Source organism: Vipera berus (genome assembly GCF_964194415.1).
Source record: "Vipera berus genome assembly, chromosome: 8".
Lineage (NCBI taxonomy): Eukaryota > Metazoa > Chordata > Lepidosauria > Squamata > Viperidae > Vipera > Vipera berus.
The window spans coordinates 13,621,657-13,646,307 of NC_138211.1; the positions used below are offsets into that span (position 1 = coordinate 13,621,657).

Below are 24,651 nucleotides of genomic sequence, written 5' to 3' on the forward strand. Positions count from 1 at the left end.
GGTTCCACCCCACATTACAGCTTTCAGCAATGCATCTATCCAGAGCTCAAACAAGCACACACAGAATTAAATATTTGTAACATAGTGGGAGACTCACGTGGAAAGGTTAATGGATGTGTCTTTATCACCGGTCATTAATTAAAGTGAAAAGAACACCAGGGAAGAAAGATTAAATATGTTTGTCCTGTAGAGCCTGCACTTCTCTGACAAAGTTTCACATGATTACGTCCATGCTGTTAGGAGTACAGCCCGATCAACTCAAAGCACGGGAGAAACCATCCTCAACGTTCAAGGACCCAGCTTGAATTTTCTATGATTCAACAAGGATCAATGGGTCTCTTCTAGAGAAGTACCTGCTGTATGTTCCATTTTTCTCCTTTGATTTTTAAGGATTAGATTTTAAACCTTTCTGGAACAGACACTTCAATAGCAGCTTCATAGATTCCACCCCCCATATACAGCAAGTGTATTATTTGCACAATTAGAACAAATAAAACAAATCCATAGCATTAGTAATAATGAGCCTCAGTATTAGTAATAATGAGCTGTAAGAATATAGAACACATTAAAAAAAATCACCTACTGCTACTATTTAATCATGTCTCCTGTTTATTATCCTCTGTTTTTCCTCTGCCAAATTTAAGTTGTTAGTTCTTTCTAGGCAGTGACCCATCCACTTAATTCCCTAACAAGAAGCAACAAAAAAAAGTGTTTTATGTGTCCCTATTTCTCTGTTTCCCACTGTAGATCTGGCTTCATCATCTCTTTTAAAGTGCTCAAATAATATTTGAAAATGAAATGGAAACCTATTTCTACCTTAAATACTCTATATGGTGCAAACCCAGCATAAAAAGGTAAAAGGTAAAGTTTCCCCCGCACATGCGTGCTAGTCGTTTCCGACTCTAGGGGCCGGTGCTCATCTCCGTTTCAAAGCCGAAGAGCCAGCGCTTGTCCGAGGACGTCTCCGTGGTCATGTGGCCGGCATGACTAGACGCCAAAGGTGCACGGAACGCTGTTACCTTCCCACCGTAGTGGTCCCTATTTTTCTACTTGCATTTTTACGTGCTTTCGAACTGCTAGGTTGGCAGAAGCTGGGACGAGTAACAGGCGCTCACTCTGTTACGCGGCACTCAGGATTCGACCCGCCAAACTGCCGACCTTCCGATCGACAAGCTCAGCGTCCTAACCCACTGAGCCACCGCATCCCTTAAACCCAGCATAGTATATAGAATAACAGGGTTGGAAGGACCTCGGAGTCCCCATTTGAAAAGGACACCCTATACCATTTTGGACAAATAGTTGTCCAATCTCTTCTTGAAAACCTCGAGTGATAGAGCACCCACAACCTCTGGAGACAAGCCGTCCCACAAATTAATTGTTTTCACTGACAGGAAATTTATTCTTAGCTCTAGGTTGGATCTCTCTTTAATGATCTTCCATTCCACTCCCTTCCCCATTACTTCTTGTCCTGTCCTCAAGTGCTTTGGAGAATAGGTCAACCCCCCCCCTCTTTTTGTGACAATCCCTCAAATACTGGAAGACTGCTATCAAGTCACACCTAAGGCACTAGCTTTTATTCCACAAAACATGCTTGAATTCACCATCTCTTTGCACAAGGTATGAGCCCAATTACAGTCTTAACTACTGCATGATTCTCGGGCTATACTACCCATTTTGGGAAAGAAAACTTTCCTGTGGCTAAACAACCAATCAGGTGGATTTTCCTGCAAACAACAACAACAACAACGTTAAAAACATCTAGGGCTTGAACGAACATTGCATCGCAGCATTCAAGTGAATTTGAACTTGTTGTGCTGGCCTTGCAGAAACAGCTGCATTGTTAGCTCTATGGAACACCCAAGGAAATGATCCCAGGCCATTTCCTCTCTCTTGCTACATAATCACACTTTTCCGATGAATACTCATTTTGACATTCTACCAGGAAAGACCCATCTGCTTGTCAGTTTTTTGCTTCATTTGAGCCACAGAGTGATAGGAAACCTGCCTAATATCACACACACACACACACACACACACACACACACACACACACACAGAGAGAGAGAGAGAGAGAGAGAGAGAGAGAGAGAGAGAGAGAGAGACAGACAGACAGAGAGAGAGAGAGAGAGAGAGAGACTTTCTTGCATTCTGATTTGCCAATCAGCTATTAGTTTAGATTTCGCTACTTCCCGCAGGGTGGTAAAAGGACAACAGACGGAAACATCAACGGCTCCAAAGTCTTCCAATGGGTATGACAGAATGATACCACCTGAAAGTATCTCTCTGGAGGAACATCTTTCTATATACTGGCTTATTTATTCATGTATTCTTTCAGATCACCTGTGAAATAGATATTCTTCGGTCACTTAGCCAAGGAAATCCTCTCCCCCCTTTATCATTCCCTCTGGATTGGATTAAAGGAAAATATGATCCTATACAAGAACATGCTGACACATCTTCTTGTGAGTGTAAATAGCTACAGAATTTTCTCTGGTGAGGTGGACCACAACTCCTTGATCCTTTCTATGTCGGCTGTGGCTGATGGCAGCTAGAACCCAAAATACCAAGAGGGTGTTGCCTTGCCTGCCTGTGCCGCTTCTAAATCTGGGACCATGTATCACCCTAAGCAATGTTTTGTTTGAATTGCAATTTCTTAGATAAATTCAACTGGTTGGACGGATGCAACATACAATGCGATTAAACTTGCTTTAGAAAGTCCCATCTGCTTTGGAGTTCAAAAATCTAGAATGATCGCTAGATGGGAGCAAAATGATATAGAAAATCTAAGTTGGTGGTTGAAGATTTTCTCCCAGTCATGGTCCCTCCCCAAGTTATGTGACAAGTCCTACAAATTTAGCTCTACAATCCCCTCCAGGGGACCTTCCCTTCTAAAAATTGAATGTGCCCCTTGTCTTCCATTGCAGTAGATGGACCAAATAGGTTAATAGGAATAACATCCTATGACTACTTGTTAATAGCATATTCTTTTATTATTCCAAATTCTTTAATTGTTCTTGAAAAAATATAGGGCTACCTAAGAGAGGGCAATGGTATGATGCTCTTCTAGATTGAAAATCGGAAGCTTTGAAGACCAGAAGCCTTGCCGGCTGGAGACCACGATAAGGCAATGCAACTGGCACCTATGCCAGGCTTCCAAGCTGCCACAACTGATAAGATTCAGAAAAGGAGTTCAGACTATCCTGCCAGGCAGCGGGCATTTAAAATGGTCCTGCTTAAAAATGGATGGCCTGCACTCTGCATGCTCAGGAACGACCAAATGTTATTTACGGTATTTCCTTCCGTCCCTATTCTGCTCTCACATCTGAAACTTCCCAGTCGTGGGTAGAATTCTACCACTCAATTTATATATCCATTATTTGATTTAAAAAGTGGATATGGCTGTCCATCTAACCAGTGGAATCTTGTTTGGTCATATGGGCACCTTTGGATGCTCTTTCCTCTTCTTGTGCCAGACCAAGTTTCGACTCCAACAGCAAAGTCACATTCTAAGTCAAGATGATAAACAATATGAAGAAGCAACCTTATCGTGAAGGGGGGTAACCAGGCCAAGCCTTTTTCTTCAAAAGAGAGAGGGTGAAACGATAAAATCTCACAACTTGGTTTCCTGCCAATTTAACGCTATATCTTATGCAGGTTGTTTTCGCATACAGTTTGAGGAAACTGTTTCAATAAGCTGTGTGACTTAGTTGTTCTCTCTCCCCTTTTCGAACCTTTATTTCAGCTATTAACCTAGAACCCATGTAGCCCTTCATGTAATATTGGAAAAAAGTCTCTTGATCTTTCCCCAAGAGCCATGAGGACTAGGGCCATTCATTGCTCCTCTTGTTCTATTTCCTAACATCCTCAATATGTGACATCAGAATAGCACAAGTCAAATAGATAGGCCGAATTGAACGATATCTATAAATCAGTTTGGAAAAGCTGGACTGGCTCCCGTGCTCTGATCAGTTCTGTGCACATGCAGACACACTATTTTTGAATGGATTCCTAAGTCCAAATTGATTGGATTAAAAAAAATCCATATCGAGCTGATAATCCCAACTGATTCAGAACTCCAAATTAACCAGTCTTTTGAATTGGTTTAAAATTCCAGCTCTGACTATCATTGAGGATTTGTGGTGAACTAGATGTTTCTGAAAGAGTTGAGATAGTCTAGTGATGAGATCAGCAACCAGCCAGTGAATTCTGACCAATGAAACCTCTCTAGAAAAAGGAGAGATTGTGAGATTGCCCATTTGTATTCCAGAGAGCTGCTTCTCATGAATAAACTGCAGGAACCAAGATGTTTGTGATCAACTTGTGAGTCAAGCATTGTTGAAGGATTCCAACCAAGCTCACAGCTGTAATGTAGTCTTTATGGGCATAAGGTTAATCAAAGCCTCAATTATAATCTTTTTCAGAAACTTTTTTTAAAAAAAAACTATTAGAAACCTTCACAATGGCAATACTGGGTAGGTTTCCTTCAATCTGTGCTACTTGAAACATCTTACATTTTAAGGAGATGCCTGGTTGATACCTAGGATGCTGGCAGCAACCCGAGTCAACCATTAGTGCCAGTCAATTTGAATGTTCAGTTAACTGAGGTTCATGTTTAATGAATAAAAGAATAATAATAATAATAATAATAATAATAATAATAATAATAATAATAATAATAATAATAATAATAATAATAATAATAATAATAATAATAATAATTGGAAGATACATTGGAGGTCATCTAGTTCAACCCCCTGCTCAGGCAGGAAACCCTATACCATTTCAGACAAATGGCTGTCCAGTCTCTTCTTAAAAACTTCCAGTGTTGGAGCATTCACCACTTCTGGAGGCAGGTTGTTCCACTGATTAATTGTTCTAACTGTCAGAAAATTTCTCCTTAGTTCTAGGTTGCTCCTCTCTTTGGTTAGTTTCTATCCGTTGCTTCTTGTCCTGGTTTCAGGTGCTTTGGAGAATAAGTTGACCCCCTCTTCTTTGTGGCAGCCCCTGAGATATTGGAACACTGCTATCATGTCACCCCTCGTCCTTCTCTTCAGTAGACTAGACATTCCCAATTCCAGCAACTGTTCCTTGTATGTTTTAGCCTCCAGTCCCAACATCTTGAACAAAACTGAGCAAAATATTTTAACATTGGATGTATTGAAAGATATTTGTGAACAATGGAACCAGAAGTTAATTTTAAAAGTGTCTTCTATTAAAGATGGACAGTGCTTAAAAGATGTTATGGAACAGGTTTAACAAGAAAAGACTGGAACTGGTTCAAAAGTGGTTTCAAAAATGATAGGCTACAAGAATGATATGGAAAAAGATGCTACACTGGATATATAAAGAAACCTGGGTGATGCCATAATAACTAAAAGGGGAGATGCAAATAATATTCATTAAATACAAAATATCTGTTTCACTGGGGATTAAGGATTGCAGGAAGTTTCAATCTGGGACAAATATATATATATATAAAGTCATAAAACTACAAATGGCTAGTGAGGCTATAGCCCAGTTCCCAATTGACAACACTGTCAAAAATCTTCTTTGCCTTACCTTTGACCACAGTGTGAAGACAAAGCTGTTGTGAAGGATTATGGGTCAAGTTATCTGTCGTTCATATAACATAAATCACATGATAATACATCTTTTTATCTTTCCTATAACTTTAAGCCATTCTTTCCTGGTGCAAACATCTTCCAGGCCTGTGATTGCCAGCCTAGCCACTTGTCAAAACATACAATTGACAACTCAAAAGAAGGAGACAATTCAACTAACCAATCCTGTCCTCAATTCCCACAAGCCAACTGGTTGCTCCAATAATTAAAGTAAATTAAAGCGGAATGTCGGGCAGGCAGTTAGCCATGTTTGCATCAAAGGAGAGGATGGAAACCATCTTCCCTCATCTCCCATTTTGCTTGAGCAGTGTTTTTTTCAGACCAGTCATTCAGTTGCTCCAGTTCTAAAAGGTATGACTAATATACAGTCAAAAGTCGAGTCCCTTCAGTTTCCAGAAAGGGATTTTAACCCGTGAAAGGCGTCTGTTTGTCAACCTCATCCTCAGGGTGCTTTTAAACTACTTTTGACTTGCTCAGCTTTCCTTATTGTTAAAGGGTGGAGGACACCAGTATTACTGTTATTTCCTGTTACACATCTCTCTAGCAATCTACAGCCTCCCTGGCTGATTCAAAAAAGAAAAAAAAGCCTCATTGAAAGAATTCCCCTACAGGGTTTCACTTTGGGATATACCTGTTCCCTTGTGAGGTTTTCCTTTGGGATTTAACTGAGGCATGGGAAGCCAGGATTGTTACAGGCCATTAGAGAATGGTGCAGTGGGAGGCAGGACACCTCTGAGAATCTTATCATATGAAAACAGAAGCCAGAGTGATGTAGTGGTTAAAGAGCTGTAGAGTAGGACTAGCAGAACCAGGTTTGGGTTCACCTGTGCCCTAAAAAACAGGGGGTGTTTTGGGGGTCAGTCGCTTGTTCTCGGTCCAACCCATCTCAGAGCATTGTTGTCAGTGGCAGGTGACAATATTGAACTGGTTGCCTCATCTTCAAGAGGAAAGCCAAGATATAAAGCCAATGAATAAACGATTTGGGGAGTTAACATTGTTACGGGAGAGTAAGCAAGAGGAAGGGTAAGAGTAAGCAAAAAAAAAAAGATTAAAGGCACGATAGGGGAAGGAAAAAAAGGAAACCTCGCTGAAACTACTTCACATCAACAGCACCATTCACTGTGCACTTTTCCATCTTCGCCAACCATCCTTGCATCCGCCAGAGCCCGCTTCGCGCTTTGCTTTTTGTTCTTCAAGAAAGAAGAATGTTCTTCAAGAACGTTGTTAATGGAAAACATTTAGTTTCAACCCATTAGGATATCCTTGGAGGAAAAAAAAATAGAGAGGAAGCGTTTGAGGCAGGGACAATTATGGCCTTAATGACACAGACAAGGAAAGGCTACAAAGGGCTTGGTTGCACCTTCTGTGCCATCATAAAGAGGGATCCGAAGCTGTTCATTCATGACCCTCCCTCCCTGTGCCAGCTCATTGCTTGAGTCTCTGCATCATTTAAACAGCTTTCTTTAAAGGAGGAGGAGGAGGAGGAGGAGGAGGAATGCATTACATCCCTTTCCACCACAGGTGACTCATGAAAGCAGACAGGCTACTGAATGCCAAATAAAACTCTTCCCTCCAGGAAGGTGCAGCAAGACCAACCTCACTCTCATGCACCAAATGGCAAGACATAAGCCTTCTTCTATCTTCTTCTTCCTCGACATATCTACCAGCCGAAGGGGAGCTCTCTGCCTCTGCAGAGCACAGCACATCTGTACACTTAGGACCAGCTTGGGTGAAAAGGACCAGAAGGCAGGAAATGCTACAGGGAGACCAACCCTTCCTGCGTTATTATCTTCCTTTTCTCACACCCTTCCACCCAAGCCCCAAAGGTTTCAATCCCTAGGGTGCAACTCCTGAGAGATGTTTAGAGCAGGGCTTTTCAACCTTTTCACCCATTGTACCACTTTTAGGATATGGCAACATCTGAGTACCACCAGTCGCCTAGCAAGGTGTCAAAAACCTGATGACTGCCCCCCCCTCCAAAAAAAGGAAAAAAGTGATGAAGTACAGGCAGTCCTCGACTTACAACAGTTCGCTTAGTGACTGTTTGAAGCTACAATGGCACTAAAAAAGTGCCCCCCATGCCACAACCGAGCAAGACACCTGCCTGCCTGCCCGACGGTGTTCTTCCTCCTGTCCGAGGTTTTCATTGTTGTGAGTATTTCTGTTGAGGATTGGCAGTGGGGGTGGGGTAGTGGGGTGTTTGGTTTTTACTCCCCCCTATTCCGCTGGGTGGTTGCAGCAGGTTTTGGTCACTTCACATGACCCTGGGACACTGTGACCGTCATAAATATGAATCAGTAGCCAAGCATCTGAATGTAAATCACAACACCCTGGAGATGCTGCAACATTCCAGCTGATCGGCGCTTCTTCTGGGCTCAGAAGTACCAGGATCAGCGCCGAGCTCCAGCTGGAGCCTGGCACTGATCCTGGCGCTTCCGCTGAGCCCTGACAGCCCTGCAGCTCCAGCCGTCTCTCGCTCAGGCTTGTGCGGTGCTGCCACCGGTTCAGCTCCTTCCCCTCCCCCGCTACCACTTTTCTAGGATGGTCGCGTACCACCTGCCAGGTGGCGATGTACCACAGGTGGTACCCGTACCACTGGTTGAGAAGCCCTGGTTTAGAGTACATCTGGGGTGGCCAAAAGGGAGCCCTTCTCCCCCCAAATAGGTGGGAGCCATTAATGAAGCATTTTGGCTAGAGGAATTGGATTTTTCTCATGGTTTCCTCTGAGTTGGGGGAAAAAGAAGTAAGGGGAGGGGAGGGTATGGCTGGAAGGAGAAAGAAAGGGGCACCCACGTTCTCTCTTGGTTCTGTCTGTGGTCCATGCTGCTGTATGTTCCCTTTAAAGATTGGAACCTTCTGATTGGGAAAAACAAATCCTATTTTAATAAACTGAGAATTCTCCCCTGTTCAGTCCCCCTGAGAATGGCGGTCTGTGATATTTGAACATTGGCCATTGTTGAGTGATGGTTTCCATACTGTCTGAAGAACAGCTGTCCTACATCTTGAGAATGAGCATCAATCTTTTCATGTGTCCTCTGGCCTTTCAGGACAATACCTCGGCAGGCAGTATTAAGCAGTAATGCCCTCATGAAGGTTAAAAGGTAAAGGTAAAGGTTCTCCCGCACATGCATGCTAGTCATTTCTGACTCTAGGGGCCGGTGCTCATCTCCGTTTCAAAGCCGAAGAGCCAGAGCTTGTCCGAGGACGTCTCCGTGGTCATGTGGCCGGCATAACTAGACGCCAAAGGCGCACGGAAGGCTGTTACCTTCCCACCGTAGTGGTCCCTATTTTTCCACTTGCATTTTTACGTGCTTTCGAACTGCTAGGTTGGCAGAAGCTGGGACGAGTAACAGGCGCTCACTCTGCTACGCGGCACTCGGGATTCATGAAGGTTGCTTGACTCTAAAAGCTGCATTGTTAGATATCAGGGCAATAAGCAATAGGAAACCTAGGAGCTGTATGCAGCCAATGAACCCTATTTTTCTGACCCGTGAATCTCCCTTGATCATTCTTGGTCAAACTCAAGGGGAAGGTCTCCCACCATTTGTAGGCATGAAACATAAAATCCATCTGAAAAAGCTATAAATAGGGCAGAGCAGAATAACCAAGTTGGAAGGGACCTTGGAGGTCTTCTAGTCCAACCCCCTGCACAAACAGAAGACCCTATACTATTCCAGGCAAGTGGCTATCCAGTCTCTTCTTAAAAGCCTCCAGTGATGGAACACTCAGAACTTCTGAAGGCAAGTCGTTCCACTGGTTAATTGTTCTCACTCTTAGGAAATTTCTCCTTAGTTCTATGGTAGGCTGCTTCTCTGCTTGATTAGTTTCCATTCATTCTTTCTTATCCTGCCTTCTGGTGCTTTCAAAAATAGGTTGACCCCCTCTTCTTTGTTGCAGCCCATCAAATAATGGAACACTGCTATCTTGTCACCCCTAGTCCTTCTTTTCACTAGAGTAGACATGCCCAGTTTCTGCAACCGTTCTTCATATGTTTTAACCTCCAGCCCCCTGATCATCTTTCTTGCTCTTTTCTGCACTCTTTCCAGAGTCTCTACTCTTTTTCATAAAATGGTGATAATAATGTGGAGATAATAAGCAGCAAAATCTTTCAACAAGAAAAAAAAAGTCTGGATGCCATGACTCAACCTCCAGACAATTCTACCTGGATGACTGAGAATCTTCATTGACTTGGAGGAAGAAACCCTGAGGCTGGTGTGGTGTGGGAATAGGAAAACACTGCAAGTCTAATACAAGATACAAGTTTAATATTTAACATTTTATAATAACCTGGAAATATCCCCCACTTAAATTTAGTGCAACCTTACCCTGCCCTTTCTGTTTCAAAATCATAAAAATAAAGGTGATCCATAAAACCAAACTCCTTGCTATAATCAATAAGCCATAGTCAAACAATCAATAAACACAATCTATCATCTGGAGCAGATCTTGATCTCACGAATGAGCTTACTTTCCTAAAAACCCCTTCAAAGCAGCTTTAATTTTCCTTTCTTCTATGTAAATTTGAATAAATAAATAAATTAGTCGATTAAAATGGCTTGGAAGCAGATCAGCTAAAAGGAGAATGAGGAGTAGTAAAAATATTTTTTTAGAAAAATCATGCTGCTTTCAACTTTCCTGGGAAAGTTTTTGTACAACTCGGATAAATAAACAGTCTGCATTGTCCTATTTTTTTTAATTTTTAATTTTATTTTATTTTACAAAACCTAAATATTCAGGCAAGAATTGACAGATAACTCTGGTTAAAGACCCAATAAGGCCATTCCAGATTGCATATCATCTCTTAAACAACCAGGGAGCAAGGTTTCTAAGACTGTTCCTGGGGAAGTAAACTTTAGTTTTCAAAAGAAAAGCAAAGGAGAATATCTGTCTTTGTGCCAAAGGATGTTACTTTCTCTTGGGGAAGTACATAATCCAAATGCAGATAGGAAAGGAGACAGAACTAGACTTTGAACTGGGAGACAGACAGAGAAAGAGAGAGGAGGGGGGGAGGGAGGGAGAGATTGGCAGTGCGAGTCTGTGTCTATGTCTAGATTTTCCACATCTTTGAAAGAAAGCCAGTGTTAAGATAAGATTGATATCTCTTAGTTTTTCTTTCTTTTTTTAACGTAAAGGAATTATTTTAAGCAGGGCTTTTTTTTGTCATAGAACGCTCAGAACGGAGGTCCAGCACCTTTTTTGGATGGAACCTTGTAGGGTAGGCAAGGTGGGTTGTATGACGTGTGTGAGTTCCGGCACCTTTTTCTTTTACCAAAAAAGCACTGATTTTAAGTAATACATCATCGTTTTGTCCCAAGTAAAACTTTCTGCTCCACTATCTCAAAAATCTACCACCTCGTTCTATTATGTGTGTAATCCAAGGACTAAGATCCAAGCAAGATAAGATGAGCTTCCACAGCTAGGTTTGCCCAGCACACTGAAACACAAAGTTGTCGCCCATATTGTACTAGCGGTATTATGTTCTTCTGATCAAGTCTGCATGGCTAGCTTATAGTTCAGCATCTTGAGTCACAATTACAGGGACAATAGTTTTCTGCGATACACTAGTCCTTTTCTTGAGGTGGGGTAATACAATTACTAGAAAGTCAAACTAGAGCCATTCACTCGTTAGGGATTTATAGTGTCAACCAATCGGTACTTGGCTGGTTGAGGTATCAGGAATGAAGACGGGGTTTATATTGTCACAAAAGTCACTGGGAGATACTACAGAATACAGAATAACAGAGTTGGAAGGGACCTTGGGGGTCTTCTAATCCAACCCCCCACTCAAGCAGGTGGCCCTATACTACTCTGGACAAATGGCTGTCCAGTCTCTTCTTAATAACCTCCAGTGATGGAGCACCCCCAACCTCTGGAAATAAATCATATTTAAATAAATCATAAGAGAGGAAAAGACATAAAATTTCTTTTTAATAAAACAAGTTCAAATCCCAACATAGCCCTGGGAGACTTCAGGTTAGTTAGTGTGAAATAAGCATATGAATGGAAGAACACTGAACTACTGTACAATCCTACATGCCTGGCAAGCCCCAGGTCGGAGAAAACTATATAAAACAATCTTGTAATACAGTATTATTCTCAATGGCCTGTTGTGTGATGCGCTATCTTCAGCTAAAATGGAGTTGACTTGATAGCAAAACTTCAAAATAAGCCAGCAAGTTCACCGATTGTGCTTGGTTGATTTATGTAACATGCAGTCGCATATAATCATAGTTAGGGTTCTATGTCTTTGGTCATTTGTTACTTGGTTGACTCAGGTTTAATGTTTGGCATGCTTGTTTGAACCCCGCCATTTTGCTAGGCACCTATTTGGGGATAGTGAAAAGATGGTAAGGGCTGAGTTTCTAAAATGGTCTACTAAATTTGTGGCACAGGTGAGGTCTAAGCCAGAAGTTATTTGGATTTTGTACCTTTGAGGTCTTTCTAGTTTCATCTTGGCTTTACAATTCATTTCTACAATAGGCTCTTTTCATCTCATATCACATTGATTTCCCCTCTTCTACCCCATGCCACCCAAGATCACCCCCTTGATTGATAGCAAATGCAGAAGCACTGCTAACAGGTACCATATTCTATCATGCATAATTATTTTTAAGCATGATTCTTCTAGAGATAGGATTAGCTATCACAAATGTTGAACATAACACTGTTGTTCTACATTTCCACGCAGGGACCCAGCTATAAGTGGTAGGTCACATTACAACAGTCTCTGTGCAGACATTCCCAATAAAATATACTGTGTACCATCTGTTGGCACACCATCTCCTGATCAATGCTTTCCAAATGTTCTGATCTCGCAGAATTTAGGGTGCTGGCATTGTGCCAAGACAGTGTTCCATTTCTGTTTCATTGAAAACAGATACACACATGCTCAATCGAGTTACATGCATCACAGAGATTTTTCACAGGCCACGCCAAGAGAGTAGTTGAAGGTACTCCTGCAGGCAGAATGTATTTATGAAGACAGATGAAATGACAGCGCTAATTAACTAGCAAAATTAAATCTAGAACATCAGAGGGTACATGACAGTCTTCATGCTGTCTTGAATAGCATTTCGCTGTTGATGACGGTGTGTGTGTGTGTGTGTGTGGAATGGGGAAGCAGAATATGTGGAATAAAAATCAGATTAGGGATGGATCCTCGTGAAGAAAATCTATGAGTTGTTAGTAAGAGTCGAAAACAACTTGACGGCATGTAATTACTCAAGAAGGTATAGCAAGAAGACATTAGGCACAGAGGACACTTGCAATGACAATTAAGTTTATGAGGTTAGATGCCTTGCCGTGGGTCTGTTTATTTGCTTATCTGCTTATCAGTCAAACTGAGGCAGTTTTCTAGAAGCTCAGTCAAAATTCTGTCTACTATAGGATGCATCTATAGGGATAAGGAACATGTTGCCAGGCTACAAGCATCGCCAACCAGCGCTGTCACGGATGAAGAGTGCTTGAATAGCAAGATGACAAGCCTTAATTCTCCCCATCCATAGAAGTGAATGGGAAACAACAGACATCCTAAGTGAACTGCAAACTCTTTGGCTTGCAAAGCGTAGGTCTTGCTTCTGAGCCTATCGGTTGTTGGGTGCGCTCTCTGGATGTTCTAGGAATGAACCCCATTCCCCAGGAAACACAGTGGTACCTGTGGGCTGTGTCAGCTGTTCCTCCCTACTCCAAAGCTCGTCTCCTTTTCCTGTGTCAACCTGTACTAAGCACCACATTCCTGCTCTGCTCTGGCACACCGCCATCCCCATTACCTTTCTGCTCTGCCCTGCAGCTAAAGCAGCAGGTTTGACTAGATGTAGAAGGGGGGAGGACGAACGTGGAGGCTTCAGGAAACAAGAACACACAGGACGAAGGAGGAAGCATTCTGATGTTAAGCGGTAAGGAGCACCATGTTCATAATATATATGGAGGCTTTCCCGCTGAAAGCAGCCTTCCATCCCCTGTACCTGGAGGGGAGCCCCATCAACTACTCTAGAAGTCAGGGTTTACAAATATAAAACTGTACCCAAGAAATAATTCAAAGCTTCGATGATACAATTATTTTCATAGTTAAACACAAAGTGTCCGCCAAGCCATAATTACAACTACTGCTTCTACCAGGTTAGAATAATAGAATAAAAGAGTTGGAAGGGACCTTGCAGGTCATCTAGTCAAATGCCCCCGCCCACCCACCCCTGCCGCCTAAACAGGAGACCCTAGACCAGGGGTCTTCAAACTTGGCCCTTTTATGACTTGTGGACTTCAACGCCCAGAATTCCTCAGCCAGCGTGCCTGGCTGAGGAATTCTGGGAGTTGAAGTCCACAAGTCATAAAAGGGCCCAGGTTTGAAGACTCCTGCCCTACACCACTTCTGATAAGAGGGCAGTCCACTCTCTTTTTGAAAGCCTCCAGCGATGAAGCTCCCACAACTTCTTTTACATGTGGGCTTGTATAGCTTACAACTAGCCCAAAAGCTCCCTCTCTCCACCTCAATTTTTGGACCCAATTCGATTAATTTAATCTATTTAATTCCAGGGGAGCAGCCTCAGCTCAATATAATTTGGTTGTGGGGAAGAGAAATAGGTTTTGGGGGGGGGTTTGAAAAAAGGAAAAAAAGATGTGACCTTTCCAGTACTGGCAAGGTGGTTTCAGACAACATCTGCATGGGGAATAGAGGATACATTGATTTTCTGAAACCAATCAACTAAAGATAAGCCCAGTAACTTCTCAAAAGTGAAAACGTTATGTTTAAAACGGGAATGTGGTTTTTATCAGAGCTGGGGAAATCTAGCTTCAGTGGCTTAGGGATTCTAGCAATTGTTGACTCAATAGATTTAGACGGCCCTGAATCATTGTTTTAATGGTTTATGATTAATATGTAGGTAGCCCTTGACTTACAACAGGTCATTTAGTGACCATTCAAAGTTACAAGGGCACTGAAAAAAGTGACCGATGACCATTTTTCACACTTATGAACGTTGCAGTATTGTGATTTACATTCAGACGCTTGGCAACTGACTCATATTTATGACGGTCGCAGTGTCCCAGGGTCATGCCATCCCCTTCTGTGACCTTCTGATGAGCAAAGTCAATAGGGAAGCCAGATTCACTTAACAACTATGTTGCTAATTTAAGGGCTGCAGTGATTCGCTTAACAAATGTGGCAAGAAAAATTTATAAAATGGGGCAAAACTCACTTAACACATTTCTCCCTTAGCAACATACATTCTGGGCTCAACTGTGAGGACTACACGTCGAGGACTACCGTGTAGTCATTGCACAAAGCCACTGCATGTTTTGCAAACCTAGTCCCTGGAGTCTGTAGAGAGTATTTTAGTTCAGCGCGGAGCAGGCAGGCAACCTGTAGTTCTCCAGATGTTGCTGAATTGCAGCTTCCAGCTTCCAAGATATCAGGGTCTAACTAATGAGAGGCTGGAAATGGTTATTCAGCAACATCTGAGCACCACAGGTTACCTAGCCTTGCTGAAAAGAGCTCGGCTGAATTTCCTAAATTCCCAGCATGGCTTTATGGTTTAAGGCTGTCTGCACATTGCACATAGCTAGGTGACGCACTTTTTTTTTCTTCAAACAATTGACAGCCTTCTGTCAACATGAAGGAGCAATTCCTTGTTTGTATTTGCTGTACTATAAATTGACTTTTTCCTCTCACCCTCCCAAGGTTTAATGGACTCTTTGCCCTGGACTTTCTCAACCTCAAAGCTGTTCAATGGTTGTTTGTTGACACAACTTACATGCCTGTCCTGAGAAAGTTTGGTTCTCAAGGTAACTCCTCCAGCCTGGCTGGGCATGTAACTCATAATCAATTCTGGCTTAGTCAACAAGCCATGGCTTTATGCAGAGTGTGAACTAGGTTATAAAACTGTTCAATGACCTTGTGCTCTTGCTCTTCCATCAAGTTGAAGCCTGTGCTGTCAACTTTAGTTAACCAGAGTTTGCATTGGGACAGAAACGAAATCTCTCAGTTTCAGTCTTGCAACCAAGAGACAGGAGGGAGAAGAATAATATTAACCTGCCCAGATTAGCTTTATGCAACACAAGCCCATACATTGCAGTCATTCCTCCATGTGTTTCAGAATACGAGTTCCACTGATTCTCTCAGATAAGCAGTAACTGGGAATGCTGATTAACAGAGTTGCCCCAAATATCTAGAGATGCCAGATTTTTACCTCTGCTTTAGCATCATGTCTGAATAAGGTCTACTTTTTAAACCAGGAATGAGCAGCAGTTTGCAGACAATGGCATGCTTTTAAAAAATATAAAGGTTGTGAGGGCCACACAGGATATTATTGATGATATCATGTAATCACTGATGTCCAAATAAATTATAGGAATTGGAAGGACTGGGAGTGGGCTAAAGGACTAATGTATCTCAGGAAGAAAAAAGTGAACAATGATCATTTTAGGTATACATATGGACTCTGCATGCAGCTTAAATAGCCTCGTTTTAAATCTTGCTTCTTTGTAATGTATCTATGTTATTATTTTAAAAAAATGCTGCTTTGGAGAGCTCAGTCTATGTCACACAGGCAGATTCAGTTTAATTCTTTCCCATGTGATATTCACACCAACAGAAGCTCTTTTCTTGTGGGGGGAAAAAGCATCTTTGCGGACATGATTTGGTTTTTTTAATCAGCTTCACAGCAGGAAACACAAATCTTCTTTTTCACACAGCACTGATAATCCCGTAGTCCATAGACATATTTTTGAGAGAACATGAAGTTCAGTCCATAGCTGATAGGAAGATTCACAAAAGGAAATTGTGTCTGTAGACATTCTAACCCACCCACCCCTTTTAACATCATTAAATTTAGAGCTTTTTTATAAAAAAAATAGGAGAGATGGACGAAAGATTTTTCAGTTGACTATAAAACTTTATTCTCCCCAAATTCATGAAATTGGACTTACAAAACATCAGAGTTGTGAAAGACCCAAGCAGGAAGTAGATACACAATCTCAATCACTTAACAAACTTTACAATTACAGTAAATCATTTGGACTAGAAAACTTGGATGAGCAGAAAAGAAAGGAAATTGGTTTTAACTGTTTTATCGCTTTAGAACTGTAAGCTGCACAGAGTCATTTGGTTGAGATGGGCTGCCATAGAAATTAAATAAATAAATAAAACCCCAAAGGCTCTGAAGAGTCTTTGTTTAGACCTACACTCAGAGTTGTCCACACGTACAATTGAGACCCCTGACATACTGTACATACCCACTTCTGAAATCTTGGTGTGTCTACTTCTATTGACTTCAATTCCCAGAATTCTTAGCAATGTCTTGACTGGCTAAAAAAATCTAGAGCTTCACACCTGCATATCTGCATCCAGAATGGGGAAGGCTGATATATAGATCTTTATGTTTGAACCTATTCTGTGAGTCACCATAATTCCATTCGGTTGAAATGACCCAACTATATAAACTATGTTTTGTAGAAGACTCGTTTCAACCAACTATTTCAGAAAAACCTTTGAATGTTGCCTCAACTCTCTGCAAAAACTATTTCTCTGAACTGAAGCTAGATTTATGCCTAGGCTAGATGCCCACTGAGGAGTAGAAAGACCCATTCAAACTTTAGGATTCACTCACGCTGATCATTCATTTTATTTTCACTGATTCCACAAACCTGAAATTAAGGGAAGAAAAATCAGGAATGGCAGACAGAGGAAAGAAAGAGAGAGAGGGAAGGAAGGAAGGAAAGAAAGAAAAGAAAGAAAAGAAAGAAAAGAAAGAAAGAAAAGAAAGAAAGAAAGAAAGAAAGAAAGAAAGAAAGAAAGAAAGAAAGAAAGAAAGAAAGAAAGGGAAGGATTCTATAATTTCACCCAAGAGCACGGAGTCTGTGAATTAAGGAAGCTTATGTGCTATTATCTCTGTTCAGTTTTCCTGACATCAGTCAAATTCCATGGAGGACACATGATGAACTTTTCCTGTGGGACTTTTTAAAAACCTAGTCTGGCAACAAATGTATTTATATTAATTTTACTAAAGAAGTTATTCTGAGAAACCAGGTCATCCCCTTTTGGCCTATTAAAAATATACTTTGCAGACAAGTCTAATTCTTCCCTACTCATTAAGAATAAAGTTGCCCTCTCTCTCCCTTTTGTATTTGGTCAATCTGGAAAGAAGGAAGAATAAGCATAGATAGGGAATCTCTCCGATATCATTTTGCAATTTGAAATTAAAGAGGGTTTGGGGGTCGGAAAAGGCTGAAGATGACCTGATTACAGATGGACAGATTGCTAAATTGGGATCTTCTGAGAAGGAGCCAGAATATTCTAAGGCAGATGGGTCAGAATTTCTGACCTTCAGTGGCTGGAGAACAATTTCCAAAAAAACCCCCTCCTAGCCCCGCATTTTTGTTTGCTTTAAGAAAGCTTGAGAGAAAAATAAGACTCTTGAGCATACAAGGGTGGAATAACTAAGCAGATACGGTAAGTCATTTTAAATCTGCCTACTTGAAGTAATCTTTTATTTACGACCACAATTGGAATTTCTGTTGCTAAGCAAGCTGGTTGTTAAGTGACTCATATTTGATTTTACAACCTTTTGACCATTGTTGTTAAATGAATTGCTGCAGGTATGAATCATGTGATCATTAAGCAAATCCCCATTGACTTTGCTTGCCGGAAGCTAGCTGGGAAGGTTGCAAATGGCAACCATACGACTCTGGGATGCTGTAACCATCATGACCCTCACATCCTGGACATAAACTGTTTCAACCTCTTCCCTCAAGATGATGCTATAGAGCATGGGTGTCAAACTCACTGCGTCACATGACATCTCATGACGTATCGCAATTTTTTCCCCTTTCCAGAGCTGGGGTGGGCGTGGCTTCCGCTTGACACATCCGGCCTGTGGGCCGGCAGTTTGACACCCCTATTCTAGAGTATTGCACGCCAAAACCACTAGACCCAAGGAAAGTTTTTCCCCCCATGCCATCACTCTGCTAAACAACTAATTCCCGCAACACTGTCAAACTACCTAGTAGGGCTGCATTATTATTATTATTATTCTCATCTTTCCTGTTACCTATTTCCTTATCCTCTTATGACTATAAATTTGTTGCTTGTACCTTACAATTTATAATAATTGTTTTATTTAGTATCCTAGTATGTTTTATGTCGAATGCTTATTTAGTATCCTACGACTATTACTAAGTATTGTATCTTATGATTTCTGATGAATGTATCTTATGATTATGATCATGATTTATCGCTTGTTGCTTTTATGTACACTGAGAGCTTATGCACCGGAGACAAATTCCTTGTGTGTCCAATCATACTTGGCCAATAAAGAATTCTATTCTATTCTATTCTATTCTATTCTATTCTATTCTATTCTATTCTATTCTATTCTATTCTATTCTATTCTATTCTATTCTATCCTATCCTATCCTATCCTATCCTATCCTATCCTATCCTATCCTATCCTATTCACACGTTAGTAGCCAGACATCTAAATTGTGATCACATTTCTGTGGGCATGCTGCAAGGTTTGTAAGTGTGAAGACCACTTACCACTTAAATGTCAGTCACCTTTTTCAGTACCACTGTAATTAATTCTGAATGGTCGCTAAACGAATGGTTGTAAATCAAGGACTACCTGTAATTTGTTCCCAAGTCTAGGTGATGGACTTCCTGGTTTTACTGAAAAACACAATTTCTCTACCATAGTGTAGCTATGGCTCTCTAAGTGGATTTATAAATCCTTCACTTCTGAAGTGAACAAACTTTAGTTTACTGATCTATAATTTGGTTGTTAGACAGTTCTGTTGTATTAGCAACAACTAGTCCATTTTGGCTGATCTTGATATATTAAGCACGATTAGTCCAGTCAATATTGAATAATACCCAGATGAAGTGAGAATTCTAGTATTTTTAGCTAGGTGAAGGGATTGGAAAAAAAATTCTTGGAAAAGGATATGGCAAACCACTTCCACAACTCCAATGGATGCAGTTACCAAGACTTAACCAAGAACTGATGACATCTTTACCTTTGTGTTACATTGCAAATTTATCCCCTTTTTGTTTTAATCTGGATATTTAGTGTCCTGTACAGTTTCTCCAAAATAAGGAAAGACAGAGATTGGAGTTTTAAAATGGCATCCTACCTACACATTTTACATTTGATTAAAAGAAACACTGTTTAAAGTCAGCTATTGTTCCAAACAGGAAAATTATTTTCACATTATTACTGGGTTTTTTTACTTCTGCATAAAGGCCTTTAATCAATTAACTGACCAATTAACTGATTAATGGAGCATTGCAAGACGACAATTCAGGCAACACTAGGTGCAACAAGCAGATGGGAAATATGAAAAACTGCCTTAGAAAAAAGGATCACACTGACAAATTACCTAAAAGAAAATCTGGGACTTTGTTACTATATATGTTGACAGTGGTGAGAATCTTAAATACACAAAGATGGAAAGACACATTTATTCCCACAATGGAAGCTTGGATGGTAAAGGTGATGGAATTAGCAGAGATTAGTTAAAGAAAAGAATTTATCTAGATTTGTTTCTACTTGGAAACTTCTGGACTTTTTGCTTGAAACTGAAAAACTAAAAAAAAAGAAACTTTGATTCAAATGATTCTGTTATTGTAAGAAGTGACTTACATGCTATGAAACAAAGCAAAAGGTTGAGGTTGGGATTGTTATTTTTGTATTTTACTGCAGTGGAAAAAAAATCAGAAATCCTTACTCCCCCCCCCCACCTCTTTCTTTACATTTTTCTCCTTCTCTCTCTCTCTTTTCTAACTTTTGTTTCTATTTTTCTTATAACTGAATAAATGAACTATGGCACTGTTTTGAATCAAGCAAACAAAATGCAACCCCTTTTAGGATACAGCCAACAAGCTCTAAAATGCCCCAGACTGCAGGACTGTTTTGAGTTTCAGTTGCCCAAAAGAGCTTTGGCCTGTTTAAGAGACAAAAGAGAAGCAACAGAGAAAAATGCAAAGAGGAATGTAAGCTGAAAGAATCATATAAAAGACACATTTTAGGAAGTTCTATCTAAATCAACTTCAGACTGAGGTAGAAAAAATGAAGCCTCTTTTGCTAGAGAGGAAAACTTGGTGAAAGTTGAAAAGATGGTTAGAAAAATTTACTTTTGTGCTTAGAATTGTAATAGCAACTTCAACATAAAATAATTCATTAAATTTCCCAAGAGTTTTTAAGCCCATCTAGATAAAGCTTTCAAAGAATTCCGTGTTCAGTTCCAGCAATGCATGGTTCCCATTAGGAATGCATCTACCTTCTGGATTTTTTTTAAAAGTTAGTTTCCATTTGCTTAGGCAATTTTCACTGTGTAAAGAAATTCCATCTTAAGGCCAGACCTTTTATAAGGGTTTGTTTTTTTTAAAAAAAGTATTTTGACTCCATCTACTCATTAAGGCAACCGTAAACATTTCTTTCTATATTTCCCTCCATCACTTAGGAGATTAGTCTCCACTTAGGAAATTAAGAATTTATACAAGATTTGGTATATCGGCCCTCCTCAATTATCCTTGCAAGATGCCTATGAAGCAAGATTAACTTGAGAGATACTATGTCACCCAGATATAGTTATCACTCAGTGCTAATCTGAATTTGGTTTTTCTTGGATAAAGTCCAACATTGTCCAATACACTAGAACAGCTTTCTTAAGTTACATACATCTAAACTTAGAAGACCAAACCAGATGGAACCACCATTCCTGAGGCAACATAGCTCTTCATGAAGATTGGCTTACAGCATGGAAGTACATTACATACATCAAAAATCATTTCTTTTCCCCCGTCCCCAATGGTCTGGTTATAAGTTTTATGGTCATACTGTCTGAGGCGGGTGGAAATCCTAGAATATCTAGAAGACATCATACTGGAGAATGTTGGTCTAGACCAGGGGTAGGGAACGATGGCCCTTTTATGACTTTTGGACTTCAACTCTCAGAATTCTGCGAGTTGAAGTCCACAAGTCATATAAGGGCCATCGTTCTCCACCCCTGGTCTAGACCAACATAGACATCTTCCAGATATCTGGGCTTCATGTTGTAGAATTCTAGTCAACATGGTCATCAAAAATGAAGTTTAGGTTCCCAACTTATTCCGATTTCCCCTGTCTCTTTGAGGGGACTATTTTATCCAGACAAAGCTAATCATTGTTTGCTTCGCACACATAACACCAAGCTAGGGTTTATTTTGTCTAATTAGGGTTCACTGGAACTTTTAGGCCACAAGTCACAATTTAAATCTATGAATTGAAAATCATGGCTGGTTAGCCTGGCTTGTTCATACAGCTGTATTAGAAATGATGGTTTACGATTTGCTTCTATATCCTGCCCAAGCTGCTGACAATTTACAGACGTGCATAGCAGTGCCTAAAAATGGATGGAAAACAAAACCCACAACAGTCTCAAAACATTGCTAATTTGGCTTGTCCAACAAATCGTGATTTTTTAAAAAAAATCTGAGTTTCTCCTCCTGTATATCTAATGGGCATAATAGAGATTCTTCCTTTCTAGCCTGTCCAAAAATTCCTAGGGAACATTGAGGATGATAGTAACTGGTTAGTACTTTAAGTTATGGAATTGCATATTTTGTAATCATTGTTCTTGTCATCCATTTTATTCTGAGACATTTTAAAATGTACACAGCGTGCTCTAAGCTAATGTATATTCAGACAAACAGCCTCATTGTTTTAAATGACCTTAACAGACATGATGGAAGCAGCACGCATCCTGCAGACATGTAGTGCAAATGTTTTAGAACCCACTTGTCTGATTAAGGAACGTGGATCAAGATTCTGGAATGCATGTCAGTGCCACAAAATGAAGCACCAGGTATAAAAAAGACCACGTATCATTTATATATGATGAAAACTTCACATTTAAATTGTAAGTGGGGGCAATTTCCATCTGAAAAATCTTCTATGGTTGAGGAAGAACAGAGGGAAACAACCGAAGCCCAAGATCAAATATGCCTCCATAATGTCAACCACTCAACAAAACTCATCATTCCCAGGCTGACTTACAACATTTATACAATTACAAAGGGCTTAGGAATTCAGCAACTGTGTATGTGCATTTTTTTTCTTTTAACAAAAGACAAGGGTATGTGAGGACAACAGTGTTTCGTCACTGAATTGTGTCTTCCTGTGCTGTTCATTCAAACCTCTTTTCTTATCCTCTTGTAGAACCAGGAATTGAGCGAAGGAGTTCCTAATTTCTCTTGAGAAGGCCTTACTGCCCCATCCACTCATCCAGTAGGACAGGGGTCCCCAATCCTGGGTCCGTGGACCAGTACTGGGCTGCAGCATGCCAGCAACGGGTCCGCACAAACAAGCAAAGCCCCATTCGCGAGATGCAGGCAGTACACAAAACGACACACCTTTTGGTCTGCGGAAAAACCTCTCTCCACAGAACTGGTCCCTGGTGCCCAAAAAGTTGGGGACCTCTGCAGTAGGGTAACTTTACAGAAAATTATAGCAAAGGACCTGGTTCTCGACTTACAACCCTTCATTGACTGACTGTTCAAAGCTACGGTGGCACTGATAGAAGTAATTTATGACCGTTTTTCACGCTTACGACCGTCGCTAGCATCCCTGTGGTCACGCGACCAAAATTCGGATGCTTGGCAACTGGTCGAGAGCTATGATAGGCTGCAGTGTCCCCGGATCAATGGGATCACCTTTTGCAACCTTCTGACAAATCAACGAAGAAGCCAGATTCACTTAACAACCGGGCGACTAACTGCAGGGATTCAGCTTAACAACTACGACAGGAAAGATCGTAAAATGGGGCAAAACTCACTTAGCCGTCTCACTGAGCAACCGAAATGTTGGGCTCAATTGTCATAAGTCGAGGACAACCTGTGTATCTGCCTATGCAGTACCTTGCCAGGGCACCTCTGAATTACAGCTTGTAATATTAGGGTGGTTGATTAACCTTGGCAACTTTCAAGACCTGTAGACTTTAACTCCCAGAATTCCCCAGCCAGCCTGGCTGGCTGAGGAATTCTGGGAGTTGAAGTCCACAGGTCTTAAAGTTGTTAAGGTTGGGCACCCCTGCCCTATATCAGGTATTTTTCTGTGGTCTCTTTGCTTTTTCTGCCCCCATCGATAAAAGTCTCCACCCTTTGCCCTCAAGCGTCCTAACCTTGCTGAACAAGAACTGCAGGAGCCTTGAAGATACAGGCCTAGGCTTTCCCTTCTCAAGGCCATCCTGTGATCTACTCATTCACATCAGTCTTGACACCTAATGGCATCTGAGATTCCCACCCCTAACAGCCAGCGCTGGAGATACACACAGAGTATTTTTGTCTATACTGAACTGAAGCATGCCACTGTTTATTTGGCATTTGCAGAGTAAGTAAGAGTTGAACATGACTCTACTGATCTGCGTAAAGCAGAGATATCGCAACACACCCTGGAAATGGAACACATGTGACATCCCAGTCTTGGCCACACATAGGATCTGAGTTCAGCTCTGAACAAGATACTGTAGGCTTCTTTATTCCCATCTACTTAACCAAGATAACAGATACAATTGATACTTATAGTAAAAATAAATAAATTTTAGAACGCTATTTTATGGAATGCTCTCTGAGTTTGGTGGTTTGCCTGCTTCATTACTTGACTAGGTAACGCCAGCGCACTGCTGATGTTAGCAAGTTGGGTAATGAAATGTCAATAAGAAAATAACTAAAATCGGAGAATACCAAGGACTCCCCGGTTCAACTTTGAGCCACATATATTCTCTTCGATTGAAACAAACAATTTTGTAGCCTTTAATTTGCTGATCTTTGCAGCATTCCGAGAAGGCAAATCACCTTCCCATTGGTAGAATAAAGGCTAAGCATTATGTGCATAAACGGATGAACTGGGATTTAAACCCAGAGGCAAATCCAACATTCTATCCACTATTCTTAATTTAAAACAGGTTAAAAAAAATAATAACAAAGGAAGGACAATAGGCATAGAAGTCTTGCCCTTTGATTTTATGGCTTATAAATAGGCTATATAGCATCATGATTGCT

At 40.8% G+C, this 24,651-nt stretch overlaps 1 protein-coding gene across 2 annotated transcripts in view; it reads right to left on the reverse strand.

The window, feature by feature from the left end:
• The window catches only part of LOC308671470 (G protein-coupled receptor kinase 5-like), a 68,284-nt gene that overhangs the window by 41,823 nt on the left and 1,810 nt on the right, over positions 1-24,651 (reverse strand). The window lies entirely within an intron of this gene.